Source organism: Zonotrichia leucophrys, chromosome 6 (assembly GCF_028769735.1).
Source record: "Zonotrichia leucophrys gambelii isolate GWCS_2022_RI chromosome 6, RI_Zleu_2.0, whole genome shotgun sequence".
Taxonomy (NCBI): Eukaryota; Metazoa; Chordata; class Aves; order Passeriformes; family Passerellidae; genus Zonotrichia; species Zonotrichia leucophrys.
Genome location: NC_088176.1, coordinates 12640627 through 12659079, shown reverse-complemented (window position 1 = coordinate 12659079; position 18453 = coordinate 12640627). Strand labels below are relative to the sequence as shown.

The 18453-nt window shown below is 40.6% G+C and overlaps 1 protein-coding gene across 2 annotated transcripts in view; it reads left to right on the top strand.

The window, feature by feature from the left end:
* WBP1L (WW domain binding protein 1 like) overlaps positions 1 to 18453 on the top strand; it is a 59087-nt gene that overhangs the window by 7228 nt on the left and 33406 nt on the right. The window contains exon 1 of one of the 2 annotated variants that reach the window (XM_064717118.1): positions 10065 to 10112. The exons of the other annotated variant lie outside the window; for it this stretch is intronic. The gene's annotated coding sequence lies outside the window, so the exon portion shown is untranslated. Of the gene's footprint in view, positions 1 to 10064; positions 10113 to 18453 lie in introns of those variants that run through there. 2 annotated transcript variants of the gene reach the window in all.

Sequence of the window (18453 nt, the reverse complement as noted above, 5' to 3'; positions counted from 1 at the left end):
GAGAAGCTACACTAGCGAACTTATCAGCCCCGGGAAATTTTTGGGTTGGGTTGACTGACATGATGCATGCTGTGCCTCTTACCAGAGCCTCCATTGGAGCTCACAGTTTGTGAGCCTGCAAAGTCAGTCAGCCTTGTGGAAAACATTTATGGGAGTGGTTACACAGATACTTTTATTTTTCATTTTTTCTCCCGCTGGCTAAAGAGCAAATTGAAGGTGAAAAGGTTGATAAGCTGTAGCAGCAGCTATGAAGAGTGTGTTTTGCCAGGAATCTCACCAGCCATGCTGAGCTTTCCCTGTGTAAAAGGTGTCAAGTGTTCCTTTGGAAGCAGGGAAGACACTTGACCATTAATGAATTGCCTACAGACAGTGCAAAGGCTTTTTAGTGAGCAGAACTGATTCACTCTTTTCTCTTATGTCCAGCACAAAGATATGACCAGCAGGTCAAGTACTGTTGTCCACAAGAGAACTTCTTTTAAACTTATTGTGGAATCAGAACTGATAATCAAGAAAGATAGTCTCAGATAATACTTCCAGTCAAACAGTGGTGTAATGGTGGCAGCCACACCAGAGGCCTGATACAGAAGGTGTGCAAAATATGCAGAAGTCCTCTTCCTTCTAAGTTCTGTATTCCTTACTCTGTGTAATAAGCTTTTTATTTGTTTACACCATATCAGAAGTCACTTGTTTGTTTTAAAAACCTCTTCCTCTGTTTGGGATCCCCTTTAAATCCCAGGTGGTGGATGACTGCTGGCAGGAACCCACGGGAACTGCATGTCTTCTGTCTCCATCAGAAGACCAGGCCATGCTGTTGCATAAATTATCCCCTGTGACAGCCATCCCACTGGTGGTGGGCAGCAAATCTGTCCCAGAGAGGTAGCAGTCGGTAAAAGCAAATTTTAGAGCTGAGCTAAACAAGAATTTGGAGTGACTGGTGTGGAATGAAAGGGTTAAGTGGGGGCTGAGATCAGAATGAGCCAGGAGGTAAGGGAAGGGCTGGAGGAGGTGGTGGGCATAGTACAGGGGTGTTGTAAACACTGAACAAAATCTTTGAAGGCGGCAGTCTTCAAGGCCTCAACACTGGGCTGACTTCATACTGGGCTGACTTCATCACATCCTGTGTATCAGTTGTAACTGTAAAATTACCAAACTTGCCTCTCTTCTTGGTGGAAGGAAAGAATTTTCCTCAGTTTTGATCTGAAAGACCTTTACTCTGCTTGGAATGCATGTAACTACCTGAATACATGTGAAAGTCATGACTCATGTCTGGGTCTCCTGTGTGATGAATTCCTTTTTTTCTTGGTGTTGCCTCATTTGTTTGCAGGCTGCTTTACAGTGAATGCCGAAGAGGAGAAGGAGGAGGGTTAAGCCCGTGTTGAATTTTCTTCAAATTACCTTGTCGTTTTTGACTTCTGTCTTTTTAGAAGATGCAAACTTCACAAACAGCTTGCATTTGACTCTCCAGCCTCCTGTGATCTGCAGCTTAGATAAATCAGGCTTGCAGACATCTGTCATTGCTGATTGTCTCCATTTACTGACACTTGGACTCTGAGAGAGCCTATCTTAAATCGCTGTGTCAAAAATAAGAGCTCTTATTTTCCTCTACTTTTTTCCTAGCTGTATTGTTTTCCTTTTGTCTCATTGTTTTGCTCATTTTCCATACTCATCTCACTAGGAATTTTTGCATCTCACATGCTTGGTTATTAATATCACTCTTATGTTTGTGGCTCTTTGTTTTTACTGACTTCCTTGTTTTTCTGCTCTTTTTATCTCTACTTTCCAGAGTCTGTGTTCATACTAAACCAGTGGTTAGGCTGTCAAAACAAAAGTTAGGAGATTTTTCTCCTCAGACCTATTTTGTGCTCTTAGGCCCATCATTTGACTCCAAAGTCCAAGGATCATCCTGCCAAAGATGAATTCAGGAGCTCTGGAGCAATCATTTTCTCTTCTAAAACCTGCAGTCTGCTTTCTTTAGATGGACCAGCTGGAGAATCAGTCCTCCTTTATTTTCAGCATGATATATATATATTTTGAGAAGCATTGTGCCAGGAAAACTTTAGTTTAAGGGCCAGACAAATGTGTTGTTGCCTTGTTTCATCTTTGCTGGCATGTGACATCAGACTGGTGTGAAATTAAGGGCTTGCTGTATTCCTGGTGTGGATGAGGCTCAGACTAATCTCCTTTTTTCACAGCCTTTAACAGAGCAGATAAACTTTGGGCAACACAAAGTGTGACAGTGATGGTTTCTTCTCTGTGTTATGTTATCTAACAGTATATAACCAAAACTCTTCTTGCTGTAATCCTACTGTAAAAGATTTTAGAAGTGCGACCAATGGATTAAGTACCTTCAGTGTGTCCTAATAAAACAGGACTAAATCTGGGTATGCAAGGCAGTGAACAGTTTGCTTCAGCTGGAAAATGTAGAGATCTTCAAGGGAGGAAAGCAGCACTAGATGAGATGTTTACAGTGACCTGGCTGGATGGTGTGGGCCATCTTGATCTTTTGGAACCAAACAAATGGAGGGTTTATTTGTATCTATGAAACTGTGTACCTTGCATGAGTATTATCTGTAGGCTGGCTGAGTGCTGCTGTTGATGCAGCCTTTATCATGACACAGAAAAAGTTAATTTTACAATTCTGGAAACCTTAAGTTCTAGTGGCACTTCACAAGCTGAGACAGACTCTGAAATGAATGACCCTAGATTTTGTTTATTTGTATTCTTTTGCTGAGAGCTCTTACTATCAGTGGCTCTTCTCACACAGGCACTGCCTGCCAGCCGTCCTTCTGAAGGCACTTTCCTTCAGGACAGGGTGCTAGGTAAAACTTGTTTGTGATTTTAACTAGTGTCTCTAATTAAGGAAATGGTCCTTAAACATACTTCTTTTATCTGGTTCAACCTAATAATGTCTTCATTTACAAGTCTTGCACTGCTTCTGTGTTGATCAGCTTTTTCCCTATCCTGGCAGCAGGCATCTTGCCTGTGCTTATTATGAGGGCTCTCGAGGGTGAAGTGCCTTGCTAGTTTACTTAACCCAAAAGATAGTGCAACAATGGGGAAAAAGTAGAAAATTTTTGGAGTTTAGCTTTAGTTTTGGGGTTTTTTAGAGTGAATCTATAAATATTATCTAAAATATTTTTAAACACCCCAAAGTACTCCCTTTGATGAATAAGTAGTTTTGCAAGAACTCTTCAGTTGTGATCCTGGCTTACCACATGATATTAAGAAAGTAATTTCACATTTCTCATCTACAATGTGGACATTAAAATGGCAAATGTACTATGAACTGTATTTTTTGTATCAAAAGTCTAGGGGATTGTGTGGTACTGGCTATATAAATAGTGTGTAATTTTCCTCTTCAGCTGGATGTCTGGCTAAAAGTCTTCAGGTCTAAATTATTAATTGTTAACTAAGAAGCACTTGCTTTTCTTCTGCAAGGTTTTGGTTCAAAGGTTTTTAATGCCCTCAAGTACTATGGTCAAACTTTACCTAATTGTCAAGATACAGTTTTATTGTTCTTGGCTTCTTCTGTACTTGAGTGGAGACTGTTCTTCTATTTATCTGGAGAGCATTACTGTAAATAATCAACATGTGAAGACACATGAGGATTGAGCTTTAGTGCCCCTCACAAATTGCATGTGCTCTGTTTGTGCATGGAAAACTATTCCTTCAAGTGAAAGCTTTTCCATTTTTGCAGCTCAGTTAATTGGTTCTGTTGCAAAGTCAAAACATGGCATTTCTTGTATCTTATTTCCCCTTGGAGACAACAGCACACAGAGATGGAGATTTGGAACCAAAGCAGCAGGTTCAGTGAGCAGAGCAGTGGGAGCTGGCTGAAATGCAAATGCAGAATCTGAAAAGGGAGTGCAGAACCCAAACTGGCAGCACAAACTGTTTTCACAGCTGCATTTTGACTTCTGGATGCTTAGTACAGGGTAGTCTCTTTTCTAGGCTTTTGAACTGCATACCAAAATCTTCAGATGGCCATGAACCATGAGAGCCTGCCACGAGAGCATACCTTGGGAGTGAAAGGGAGAGGGAGCCTGGAGCAGGTTGCCAGCAGATCCTGATCCTTGTGGGATGCTCTTGGGCTGGGCAGGCAGAGGAATGATTTCCAATTGCCCATGAGATGTCCTGGACGTCATCACGAAAGCTTGCCTTGCTTTCTTTGGCACCAGGAATTTGACTGCCCAGCTGCTGGGAAGGCTCAGACATCTGTGTTAAGTTCTTCACAGGATGAGATACCCAACCTTTCTGCAAAGAGTGAGATCATCTGATGGGTCTAAGTGGGACATTTTATATGTGCACACTGAAATGACATCCTTAATTTCTGAACAAGTGCGTGTCTTGCACTCTTGCTGTTTTACATTTCACCTTTCATTTGGTGATGAAATGAGCATTCTAGTTTAACTTGCTAGTTCTTCAGTGCTAACCTGTCTTTCTCCCCAAGTGTGTGGGCTTTCCATGGAGCAAAAGTCTGTCAGATAATCCTTGTCCTTCCACAAAGAAGGAGCAGGCTATTTCTGCATGGGTGGTGGATGTTCGTTTTTGCATTTGTTGCTCTCATTAAAGTGAGAGCTTGTTCCCTTTGTGTCAATAACACCTTTGATCCTCTTACATAAAGTGAACACTGGATGTCCTGCAGAAAAGACCTCTTTAAAGTGCCTTGCAATGTTATGCTTCTACATCACGGTAACAAAAGTTCATAAATCCATACTGGACTGGAGACCAAGTACAGTTTTCTATACTGTATTCTGCAGCACACACGATTTATTCTCAGCTTGACCCCGTGATTGACCTCATGTGGACTTGTGCCCATGTAAGTAGCAGCTAAAATCAGTGGTCTGAGCACTAATCTACAAGTTGCAGACAGTAGGTTATTTAGTAAGAATGCTCCACAAGTCTCTTGCTGCAGCATTTTCATTCAAAAAGGTCACTTCCATGCGTTCGTGCACAGCTGAATTTAATGTTCTTTCTCAGCAAGGCAGGCCACACTGGAGAGTGCATAATTATAATAAATACAACTTTGTTCTCAGCTGAAAAATCCATCTGAAATAAATTTTTCCAGCCCTTCCAAGAAATGCTTTTAGTAAGATAAATAAAAGCAATTCTTGCCGATTTCACATTCATTCAGCAGGAATGTTGGTGGGTGTAGGGTGCCTCCACTTAAGTCACTCATCACAGTGCCTTCTGGGCTCAGTCATATTCAATAGCTGGCTAAGGATAGCACTTGCAAATTGGGTTTCTTGCAAACCAATTAAACCCAAGTTCATTATTTCTTACTTGGTTTGAATCCTGGTTATTATTTTGAATAAAATTGTTCTTAGCAACAAGTACAGAGAGTTCAGTTACACTCTCAACTCAGACAAGCTTTAAACAATGCTTTGATAGGTGCATCTGGTTTTTGGGATATGCATGTATTTATACAAGCTTTTGTGGCTTATTTTCTGGTTGGCACTTCTGTGTAGTCAAAGAAGATTTGTTTTCTTCTGTGTTTTGTTTCGCAACAGTGGAAATACTGAAAAAGTCTCAGCCTAAATATGGAAGGAAAACTAGGGGTTGTTCTTTTCCTTCAAAACTTCTAAGCAAGTACTTTAAAAAAATCCCCTCTTTGCTTTCATCTTCCAAGATACTGAGCAGAGTGTGAAATGTCCTATCTTCTCTTTCTTTTTTTTTTTTTTTTTTTTTTTTTTTTTTTTTTTTTTTTTTTTTTGTCTAGGTATACCAAAGAGGCTCTGCTAGTTGATTGGGTTACTGCTACTGGTGGAAGCTGAATTTTCTCACAGTTCTCCTGGCTTCATGTGCAGTTCTCCTGGGTTCATGGTTACCTTTGAGATTTCAGAGGGGCTGTGCAGGGTGGTCCTTAAATATCTTTTTGCCTTCCCTGCAGAGACTCTAGATAAGCAGTTTCCAAACTCCTCCACTCCAAGCTACCACAGCTTTTGGTTTAGGATCTCCCTGGTTCCCATTGTTCCTCCTATTGTACAGTTGGTTGTTGCTGCAAGGTCACGGCTCTGCTGGGATCTATGAGACTGCAAGTGAGAAAAGACTCACATGGCAGTGCCAGTTGTCAATGAAAGGTAACAGTGATTCTGCTCTTGCCCTGAATTTGTACAGCCCTGTGCTGTACTGCTTGGCATGAAGAAGTAGCTGCATGTGAGCTGTCTTGTCCTGTTTTCTTTTCACTTTGGAGAGAGGGAAGCATGGAGGCCTTTCTAAAGGAAAGAAGAGCCTGATATCTAGGAAAGAAGAGACTGTTGAGTGTGAAGGGAGAAAGCAGAGGGAGGTGGCTGAAATCTGAGTGCTCTGACTTCATTAAATGCAAGTGATAGTCCCAGACCTGAAGATGTTGGGTGGAAACTCGAATTTACTTTCACTCACCTTCTGTGTGCTAAATTAGATAGTCATCTCTCAATGACTTGGTATCTCTTCAAGCCCCAATTGGTTTCCATTGACACCAGAGAATGATCAAAGGGGAAATATGCTCTCTTGCTAGACTGGACTCATGCCTTATGGTCACATTCATTTACCAATTGGGAGCAGATTTAATTAGCACTTAGATCATGATGGTCTGCCTTTTTTTTTCTCAAGGTATTATTTTCTCTCCTTGCTTATCTACTTTATTCCACTCCCTTCCTTTTCCTGATGCAAGTCTTTGTGTCCTCTGTTTTATCTGTTGAAGCCATCAGGACTTGAATACTTGGTACTTGCTAATGAAGCTTGCTTGGCAGTGAGAAGGCATGGGAAGCTCACTTGAACTAATTATTTTAGGATCTCTCCAGGCACCCTGACCCTATGCACAGACATGGTTTATTTTAGAAAGATTGTCTTAAGTTAGAAAATCAGCTCTTGTTCAAAGATGAAAACACACATTTGTCATAACCTGAATTTCATGTGGATTGTGTAAACATGTAATTTGGGTTAGATCTGGGCATTGGAAAATATGCAACACTGTTGTCCAGGAAGTTCCAGTGCAAGAAACGTGGGGAACTTCAGAAAGTCACATTAACTGTCTCCTTGGGGAAGTGCCTCAGAAATCCTGACCTCTGCATTTCTGCCATGTGTGTGACGCTCGTGGAGATGATCACTTGAACAGTTGCAACATTCTTGTATACATAAGTTTGAATGACATTATGAACTGTGGAAAGAATAAGGCTGTGCTTCCCAAATTGCTCTCCAGAGACTCTCCCTCTGGCCCTGCACATGAGCAATCACTTTATTGTCAAAGCACTGTCTGCTTCCATCAATGCCATGTTTCCTATGGTCAAATCACAGACACCTTTTTCTAGGGGTCTGTGCACTTGAATTTCTAGTGGTGGTGGCTGTGGTGCTCTCAGACACCTCTGTCTTTGCCAAGCCATCATCCAGTGTGTAAGGTTTTGGGCTGACACAGATATCCTGTTCCTATCCCCATCCACTAAAGGTTTCCTGTCAAAGATATTAGTTTTACTTATCTTTATCAGCCCTGACAAAAGCTGTTATTTAAATGTTGCTCAATATTTTCAACATGATTTTGGGATGACTGCTAATTCCTTCAATGCTGTGTTTGTTTTGTTTTAGAATTTCTAATCCTATTTTCTATGACTAAGTTGAGTTGCGTGGTTTCCCCAGAAAGGATTAGGGTTTACTGCTATAGGTACGTCACCCTTCCTTTGAAGCTGCTTGCTCATGCTTTCCTTGGCAAGCTCTGGCAGATGTGCTTGGGAACAACAGAGATGGTATCTTTCTGAAGCTGTGAAAGGGTTAATCAGAAGCATATTTATGAAATCAGTTTGCTCACCCTTACAAGCTTTTTCTGCGATCTTTTTGAATGCTTTTGGAAGATTTATCACCTGCTTTTGTAGATTTTTCTTTCCTTTCTTGAAGCTGTTTTAATGCTATGTGTGATATTGTGAAAATTACCTATGATAAGTACCTTTTCTTGGCAAGTCCTTAATTGCACACCTCTTGGATGCCAACTGGAGAACGTGATTGTCTTCATGTGGATGGCCTGACAGTTTTGGCTGGTATTTTTGGGATGGCTGAAGGAGAGTAGAGCAGCTGAAGCACATCTTTAGTTCCAAAGCAAACCCAAGCAAAGACTTCCATGCCCCGGCAGGCAGATTGCTGTTTGTACAGATGCTTCTTCTCAAGGGCCTTTCTGTAGGATTGGTCACACTTGTGGGTGAGTTTGCATATGTGATGGGGAGAGGGGCTGCTGGCTGTTCATGGAAGTATTATATTTTATCAGGGAGATGAAAAATACTACTATTGATTAGGAGATGGCTTTAGAGATTCTTCAGTGAAATGGAGCACCTGCACATATGCAGTACTTTTTGAAAAATGTTAAACAGCATCTACTCTCTGCTGGGTTTTGTTAATTGTGCTTTTGGCTCTATCTGCCTTGCTGGCACATGTACCATTGTGAAATTTTTAGACCCAAACAAAATATCAGAGAATGGTTCTTTTCAAGATGAAGTGGTAGCTGCTTTCAGCTGATCCTCTTTGAAACCAGCTGAGGAGTGTGTGCTTGCCTCACTGGGACCTGCACCTACCTGCACTGCCACAGCACCAGGAGATTGATGCAAGGCTCCTGGATTGCAAAGAGCTTGGATAGTTCTGGTGGAGTAGGTGTTATGATGCCAGGCTCTGCAGATGTACATGGTGCAGTTGAACAGAATGTGAAAACCTTCATTCCTAGTAAGTAATCTCAAAGGGGATCTATTTGTGCATTTTTGTACAAAATGTGTCTTCATTTTTAGTAAATTTCTAAAGCCATGACAGAGACTATTGGGACTTGCTGTGTTTACCCCTGTCTAGTAGTGAATGCTAAACTTTGCAAGTTCTGGCTTTTGGTACAAATTCATGTGTTGTGTACATGTAATACCAGGATCTTCAAGAAACCCATAGGAATCAAGTGACTGTTACTTGTATTTTCTTACTTGTTAAAATGGCACAAATGTAGACTCTTACTTCTGAAGACTTCTTTTCTTCCCAAGGAAGTATCATCTCCTGGGATTTAAGTATTTGCTGATGCAAATCTCTGTGATCACAGTTGAAGAACTACTGAGTGTCACATTGTTAGGTCACCAGTTCAAATCTAGTCCAAAGAGGTAATGGGCAGTTTTATACCCGTAATGCCTTTCATCAGGATTTATGTTTACTTGCTTAAACTAAAATTGGAGCATCTGCTATTCAAAATTATGGTTCAAGTGGAAAATAAACACTAGAAGCAGATCTTTCTATAGCAGAAAATCCTGTTTGACTTGTGTATCTGTATATGCTTGTAAGAACACATGGAGCTTTAGAAGGAATAAAGGCTACAGAGAAATGGATGCATTTAGTCAGGTCTGGTATTTTTGGTATGCTTTTCTATGACTTTTAAATTGCAAGAGCTTTTGAATAAAATATAGAAGGATACAGACTTCGAAGGCAAAGAGATTTTGAAATTGAAAATGCAATGGGAGAGTATTTTGAATGGCAACTGAAACACTTTTGGATGAAGTATTTCTGAAATTCTTCCAGGCAGCTGCTCTTCTAAAGAATGATGGTTGGTTGGCTTTTTTTTCTTTCTTTCTTGTTTATTGCTTCTAGCATTCATGTGAGAATCCTTGTACAAAGCTGCACTGCTAGATCTGACCTCTAAATTCAGGTTTCTGGTCAAGAAGTGTGCACTTCAGTGTAGAGTAACATCTGGTACTTGTGATAACACATTGGACTGTACCTTGCCCAAGCTGCAGAGAGCTTCAGGGGTTCAGTTCAGCCACACAGGCCTTTGCAGCTTCCCAGTTCCTCTTTGTGTCCTCTTTGAGTTGTTATTCTGAAGTTGGGAAATCCTTGCAGTCTCTGAGATATGCTGTGATATGGAAAGCCTTGCTAATCCCTGCAGTCAGGGGCTGACCTGCGTGCTGGGATCTGCCTGCAAGCACCTCTTTCTTCCAGCCTTTTCCTGAATGTTTCCTGAGCGCTCTCTGGCTTGTTTCAGGGACCAGCTTGGCAACGTTGTCAGGAATCAATAGCTGGAGTCCTTCAGGAAAGAAGTTGAAGATGCTGAAGTATGAATTCTGGTGTCCTGGTTGTTAGAATCCCTTAGCAGAGACGTCAAGATGTGAAGAAGAGAGATGTGAAAGCCGGTACAAGTGTTCTTTTCTTTGTGCTCCTGAGCTGAGAAATTAACATTTGAGCTGGCTTCCCACCCCAAAGGCTGTTGCATAGCTTCCCATGTATCTCATGCCATGGGAGATCACTGGTAACTTTTGTCAGTATTTTGAGGTACAAAAAGGGGATTGTGAGGTGTGGAGACAGAAAAATTAGATATGTAATGGCATGGAAAAAAGTTGCCCATAGAACGTGAGTCATCACTGTGACACTTTGTTATGAGGGTTCCAGTCCTGTGAGCCTGGAATTTGTGTTTTCATGTGTGGTTACTCTGTAAAGTCTTCAGTCATGTGAAGATCTGAGTTCTTGGCACTTTGGGAGGTATGATGAGATAGTTAATTTTTAATCCTGATGCCACTTATTGCTGCCATGTTGCTGGTTATCTCAGAGGCTATTGGTAGTGTGTTTATGGCTTCCTACTTAAAATGTCCAGTTACAATCAAGTATGTCAGAAGCACTGAGTACATATTTCTGCATCTCTTTTGATGCTGATTTTGTAAAGGCAGTATTGAAGTTCTGCTATCAAAGGAATACCAATCACTAAACTATTTCTGCCAGTATTTTAAATCTCTGATTACTTTTTGGCTTGTAACTGATATCAGCCAGAAATGATGCATGGCTAGGAATCTTTCTGAATTGTCATCCATCTTTTTGCTGGAGACCAAAAGAGGAAAGTTACTGAAGTGGAAAGAAAACACTTTTTTTTAAGCTGAGTCATGAGAATATTGGCAAGTTGCAAGGGAAAATTTAAATCTGATGTTTGCTTACTATAGTTGACAATGAAATCCTCCTTTACAGGAAATTATTAGAGTGAATTATGCTTTCAGTCTCCTTGATACTGTGGAAGAATAAAAGAAAATAGAGTTGTCTTGGTTTTAGAATTTATTTTTAGTATGGATATTTGGTATAGGACAGGGGTAAATAAAAGGAAGATGCTTCTTTTTACTGCCAGTTCTTCAAAGATTGACCCTAAAAAAACCATGGTCATCATCAACAATTACTAGTTTTCATAAACAGTATGATATTGTATTTGTTTTCTCTTATTCTCTGCAAATAACTAAATCACAGAATGTCCTTTTCTGAACCCTGTGAACTTTTAAGAGTTCTCCTTGTTTTCAGTATGTGTACAAATATTAATACTGAACTAGTATGAAAAATATCAAATGAAAAATGAAACATCAAATCTTTTGTGTAAGGTAAAGTAATAGGTGTTCTCTATAAACATTAATGACTTCATCTGTTTCTGATATAGTAAATTCTGTTCTTTTTTTGCTAGTAGAAAAGGAAAGAATAGAAAACAGTGACTTTGCCAGACATGAAGCCCAATACAGTTTGAGAATGGATGACCAGTTATTTGGAATCCCAGTTATGTTTTGTATAGAGGTCATAATTTTTCTTGCCCAAGAAACCTGGCTAATGTAAAAAACCAAAAAGTGTTACCTGTCTTTTTGAAAATAGATGAAATAGACTGCAGAAGAACATATTTGTCAATGGGAAGTAAACATAAACTTAGGAGGAGTGCAGGCATCAAGTATAGCTGAGCACAACTGTGGAGAGTAAAGACAGAACCTCTTGCCCCTCGCTTTTCAGGCTGTAAGCAGGACCAGAGAATGCCTTTCATGAGGGTGGAGCAGGATTTTCCATCCCCTTTGTGTGTGCAGTTTCTTCATGTAAGTCTTGGTGCCAGGCTTTCATGACACAGGCTGGGGGCCACATGGAGTGAAGCTGCAGGTTGTCACCAGCCCACAGCCACAGCTCTTGCACTCCTGGAGACAGAGGAGTGTTTAGATATTAGTGGGATTTGATGTTGATAAAATAGAACAGGAGAATTTCAAGGTGTTCCTGTGCAGATTTTTGTCATACTGCCAGATGTGCTTTACTGAACTGTTGCAAGTAATGAACAACCTTTTGTGATTGCATTGATCAAGATAGCACCTTGGGTGTGTTCCTCATGCAAGGGGAAAAGTGAGGTCAGTGGGAATGAATGTTGTGCTGCAGCTTAGACTGGAAAAGAGATACTTTGGTGTCCTGGGAAGAATAAGACTTGGACTTCTGCTGTGGGGCATTCAGTCTAACATGGCATCTTAATGTTCTGTGGAAGGTGACTTTCCTGCATTCCTTGCTGGGCTGCCCTACTTGCTCAAGTGATGACCAGCTCTGTACTTTGTCCTCTGCTTTTTCCTCTGCAGGCAGTCCTTGCTCCTCTCCTGGTACAAGCACTCCAGCCTTGCCTGCCATCTCTTTTTGGATCAGAATTAGCGGCTGTGTTGTTCCTTGTAGGTGTGGTCACAGGTGCCACCCTTCAGAAAACTGGAAGCCTGGTTTTCAGTCGCCTCCACAAGCTTTTTGGATGTGATGCATAGCATGGAGAGCCATTTGGTTGTTGGTCTTTCATATATCTGGATATTGTGATGGGAGTGAAGGCAACCAGAAAAGCAACAGGCAGGAAAATCCTGTCAGCTACATCTGCCAGTAGCCCTAGATAAATAAAACTGATATGTTCTCTTAACTCCTCCACCTTTCAGGTTAGATCTGCTTGTTTGTTAAATGAGTGAAGAGTATTATGTCTCAGAACATATTCAGAAGTGGGATTCCTACATGTAAGGCTCAAAAACTCAAGAGAAGCTGATGTTGGCATGCTCATATTCTACACTGACACAATGACATTCCTGGGAAATTGATGGCACAACATAAAATCTTTTTTTTTCTTGCTTTTCTCCATAGTTTAAGTCTCCTTATGATGTTTATCTCTGATCAGAGGATATTAACAAAATCTTTATCTTCTTCGTTTTACAAATTTGGCTTAAAAATTCTCTACTTGGCAAAACTTGGCAAACATTGCCTTAGTATGCAAACAGTGGGGATAGGATAGGGGAAATCACTTGGCTGTTGAAAAGCTGCATATGGGAAAGTCACATGGAGGTTTCAGTGTTTTATTTATAATTCTGCAAAGGCCTCTTCTTATTGGAAAAATAGGAGAGACCAGATAGTAGCTTCTGGAAAGCAAACAGCTAGATTCTTCCATGAGTATTTTTAACATAAATATTAACTTCACAGATTGTGGCAATATTTTCTCCTTGAATACTTGTTTTTAAGATGTACAACTGGTAAAGTAACATTGTAAAGAAAACTAACTCCTGTAGCATCTGTTTTTTAAATTCTAATTGTGAAGCCATAAGAGATGCTTTGTTTTCATTTAACAAATACATACTAGTTTCCAGGAAGGTAACTTGATTTGCAATAAGCATACCCAGTATGAACCATATGCTTTTCATGTTTGTCTTTTATTGAAGGATTAGAGTATTTATTTCAAAATCTTTTTCAGAAGAACACTATTAAGTCATATTTAAATAAGAATCTTTTGCATTTTCAGATTTGGCTGTATATGTGAAGAAACATTTCCAAACACAAGTCCTTGGAAGGATTTTATTAGTTAATAATGTAACCATGAGTTTTATGTCAGCTTGATTCTGAGCAGTGTTTTGCTGATACCAGTATAAGTTAACTGTATTATGTGAAACTGCCTGTACAGAGCTAAAGGAGCAATAAAAGTGATCTGCCCAAGAGGCTCTAGCATTTTCCCTCTGCTCAGATTGCTGAACATGACTAAGCCTTTGCAGAATGACATCTAAGGTTACACTTGGAGTCATTAGGTTATAAACAGTCCATAAAATGTTTTGCATACTTCATGTTAATATTCCTCAGAAGATCAAGATTCCCTCGGGAGAAATGAGAATATGCACCGAAAACATTCTCAGTCTTGAGGTTTATCCACAACTTCCTTGATCACTAAAGATCAACTGTCTCATGAAGACATTATTGCAGAACAAATTTTTATGCTGCTCTGAGTGTTTATTTACTGGGGGAATCTACTGGGTAGTGCCCTTTCATGTTTTTGCTGACTGGCTGAGTTGTAAATTACATTTGAAAGTCTTTCTGACTCTAATTTGGTAGATTTATATGAACCTTCATGTTCAAGAATGTTTTTGAGCCCCAGGCTGTGTTAGGAAAAAAACATGGTAAAAGTGTTCAGATCTTGACAGAATGTCTGAATTTGTGCTATTGAATAGATAGAGGGTTTCTTTCATTTCTGTTCATTCCTTGTAAGGCTTAGAGGCGTTGGGGGTGAGTTCTTGACCTTTCTTGAAGATGCCAGAGTCTCTCTGAGAGATCTGACCCCCCCTCCCCACTTTTTTTTTTTTTTTTTTTTTTCCCAAGGATAAATCTGTCTCTACTGTGAGGAAATGGTTGTTCCTAGACACAATCCAAGTAAAGCTGGGTCTGTGGGGGGACTGTTGAAGTTAGGAAAAGGGTCTTGTCTTTTGTTCTGGCATTAGCATTGACTGCCCATACTGAATGCTTGGCATCTGCAGTGGTGCAGCAGCAGCCTGTGCTCCTTGCCTCTGTGGTCAGCTGACCTGACCCAGGGCAACACTGAAATAAAACAAAACCTCCAGACCACCAGAAACTGGTGTTTCTGTCCTTCAGAAACTAAACTTACTTCAGATTCTACTGTTACTTTATGAAATACTGGGATTTAATAGACCTGGCAGGATGGCTCTGGCAGAGCTATCACATTACAGCAAGATCTGGGCTCTCAGTCAAACCCCTGACTTGGTGGCATTTCTCATACCTAAGGATTCAGCTCACAAGGGATGGCCTTGGCATCTGCATGCATCGAAATTTCTTGCAGGTCATCTAAATGAGAGCAAAGAGTGGAGGACTTGAACAACAATCTGGTGAGAACTGCTGTAAGCTGCAGACACTCCCAAGCTAGCTGCAGCTCAGGGACTGTAGGAGCCACTGCTGCATCTTCCTCCTCTTGGGAAGTTTAGGAAGAAGCATTTTCCATGTGTGTGTTGAGTTTTTGGAGGCCTGGCTGTTCCTGGGGTAGTTCAAAAGCTGTCTGCAGACAATTTGACAACATCACTTCATGCTAATGAGGAAGCAGCAAGGTTGTGTTTCCTCCAGCCTGCCTTGAAAAGGGAAGTAGAGAGGCTCAGCTGTGCAGAGCTACAGGGCTGTGGAGCACAAAACAGCTCAGAGACTTTCATCTTACTGCACAGCTCAAGAATGCACTAGTTGCATGTATGGGAATTCACCCTGGTCCAGTGTGCTTTGTCTGACAACAAAGCTGCTTGATTTGTCTCTCTTATGCATCTGGTTTCCAGTCTGAATCCTTCAGGCATCTCTGAAGGTCTCTTTTGGTGCATGGTGGATGCACTGAATGCACTGGTTCTGTTGGCTTGCTTTGGCAGATAAAAGTTCCATTTCACTAATATGTTTTTACATTTACAGAAGATGGCTTAACTTTTTTTGATTTTGCATGGCTTTGAATTTCCCAAGAATGTTGGGACATTTTTGATGGTCACTTATTTTTCCTCATGGTGACTTCAAGTCAGTGTGAGCTTAGACTGCAGTAGACAGTCCACTGTGTGTTGACACTTTTAAAAGATAAAGCCATGCTGTCAGTTTATGCTGAATTCTTTCCAAAAATGAATATGTGGTAAAAGTTCTTAACATTTTTCTTTTGCATGCCAGACCTGCATTGGAAAAGGATTCTGGAATTTATTATCATCTTCATTATGTTTTGCTGATGTTAAAACCATCTACTAAATCCAGCCATCTAAAACTGAAGGGACAGTAAAAATTTTAACGATTTTATCATTTACCTTTGGTGTAAAAATTATATTGCAGCTAGTAAGGAACACACAAAGGCTTAGGAAAAGGTTCTGCAAAACAGTGTTAGATATAAAAAAAAGAAAAAGAAAGGTATTGATATAAAATGTAATGAATGAAGTGAGTGTACAATAACTCAGTAACTGATACAGACTGAAAGTGTTTGCAGCTCTTTTAGTTCTGGAGGGAAAAGACCCCCAAACAGAAAGTGTACAAACTCCTAGTTGTAAATCTGCACATATGGAAAGAAATTCTAAATTTATAGGGGATCAGATTAAAGGAAAAAAAAAGAAAAAGTTACAAAATGGTGAAGAGCTTCAGTCTCTATTGAAGTACTAGAATAAATCCCTGAAGGTTTTATAAGCATCTCTAAGATAACAGGAAATGAACAGTGTAGATTTATCAGGAACAGCTTCATGGGAGGAGGCTGATGAATTTAATTTGGTTAATTCAATGGATGTTTTACAGCCCAGCCTGAGTGAGGCAGCACATTGGTTCTGGGATACTCAGTGAGGATCCTTTAAGTGATGAATATTTGCTGAGGAGTGTCTGTGGTGGTGACTGGGATCCTGGAGGGGTTTGTTCTGCCTCTGTGCCAGCAGTTTGGGAGACTAAGAGAAAACACTTGAGATGCAGATGGAAGTTTGTGTGTGTTTTTTAAAACAGGAGGACAAGTTGGTGAAATAGCCTGAAGTCTATTTCACTTCTGCTCAAGTAAAAATGCAGAATATTTCGCAATGGAAAAAGTGAAATAGTCTGGGGTTTTAGACCAGAAATTGAATGCAGTTCTTCCAGTAAAAAACTCACCAAATCTTTAACAGTGTAGAATTGTCCTGTACAGGTGTTTTGTAATACTCCACACTAGTAAGTGATATGCCCCATTTTGGATCCCACATTTTAAGATGGGTTTAAGTTTCAGACTGAGAAAACCAGTAAAACCATGATTTAATCCTTGTAGTCTAGAAAATAAAGACTTCTTCTGTCTTCTGGAAGCAGCTTATAGAAGAATGGAACAATTTTCCAGGTGAGCTAAGTTAAGAAGATCCCTATGATCAGGTGTCTTGTTTTTAGTGGAGAAAAAAAAATACTGCCTTATCTTGCACTAAGGCCTGAGTTAATGTTAATGGGAAAGAACAACCTTGTGTTTAAAGGGCATCAGGCACAGGAGTACATCCCCTGTTGAGGCAGTGGGTTCTCTAGTGATTGCAGTTGCCTTAAGAATAGGTTAGAGAAATGTTGATGCTTTGGGTGCAGTGAATCGTTCCCAGAGCAGTTTGACAGCCTGGTGCCTCTGGGTTTGCATCTTTGATTTTCAAACAGCCCTGACTTTTGAAGCCTCTGTTAAGAAACAAGTGCTGAAAGGAGGACAAGTCTGATGGTCAGTCTGTAATTAAATCTGTAACTTAATCCTGCTCACAAATGTTGCTGTCTGTCCCTAAGTTCTTTCTTTATTTTTACCTGGAAGATGTCTTTTTAATGGTCTAATGACTTTACAAGGTGCAGGCTGGGTCTCTGAAATTAAATCGGTGCTTAGTTTTCTCACTTGTTGACAGGAAATGAGGGTTGATGTGCTGGTGTTCCAAAGGAGACGTTCAGAATTTCTACTCCCCAAACTACCCCTTTCAGGGGAAAAATACTACTGTAGGAGCCTGTGATGTGTCAGAAGTGAGTATTTCTAAAAATTGAAAATATTTCCTTGTCTTAGAATTTCTTCATTCAACAGTAACCCACAGGGCAGTGAGCTTTCTGAGTGCTGAGGGTGATACATATTGTTCATCTTTTGAAGAAGAAAATATTTTGCCAGTTGGGGGTTTGTTCTGGTGTTTTTCTGGGTGTTTTTACATTTACTGTTTTGCTGTAGTCACTCTAATTTAGCACTAACAACTTTCCAGTAAAAAGGCAGGATGTCAGTCAGGTTTTGATCTGTTTTGATTTTTTTAATACTGATTCATACAGACCACTTGGTTTATGCTATGGGAGAATTCCAAAAGCAGCAATGTTTGCAGTAGTAAAAGGTCACTGGTTTTGTGATCTAGAGCACATGCATGTCTGGGAGCCAGGCCTGAGCAAGGAGAAAGCAAGTGCTCGATCTTCTCTCTTTTTCTGCAGCCTTGCTGCAGAGAAGTGCATGAGAGAGCTAAAACCGTGTGGATCATCTGGTCCCTCTCCTGCTCTGCACAGCCAGGGGAGTGTTCACTTTATCCTCCAGTGGAATAACAAGCATTGATGGAAAATATAGCAGTTTGGATGGGATAATGCCCATAAAGGTAGGCTATGGTTATCAGTGTGTCTTCCCAAAATAAAACTGAATTAAGTTTTTAATTACTGAACTCTCTGAAATAAGCTTTGCACATGCAGTGCACCTAAGGGGAAAACCTTACAGATACCAGGAAAGAAGGTGTGTGGGACCACAGTGTGTTGGAGGTGTCTGCCCTTGAAAGGGCAAAGCCTCCTGGCCAGCAGGTTTGTCACTGAAATTTAGAAACTGGCTGTGATTGCAGGTGCCACCAGTGCCTTTAATGCTTCAGCAAAGTGCAAACTGCGCAATGCCAGGGCCGCTGCTGAAAGGCGACACCGGGACATCGCTTCCTCCCCGCCGCCTGTCCCTTACATAACTTGGGGCTTCCCGGGGCGGCT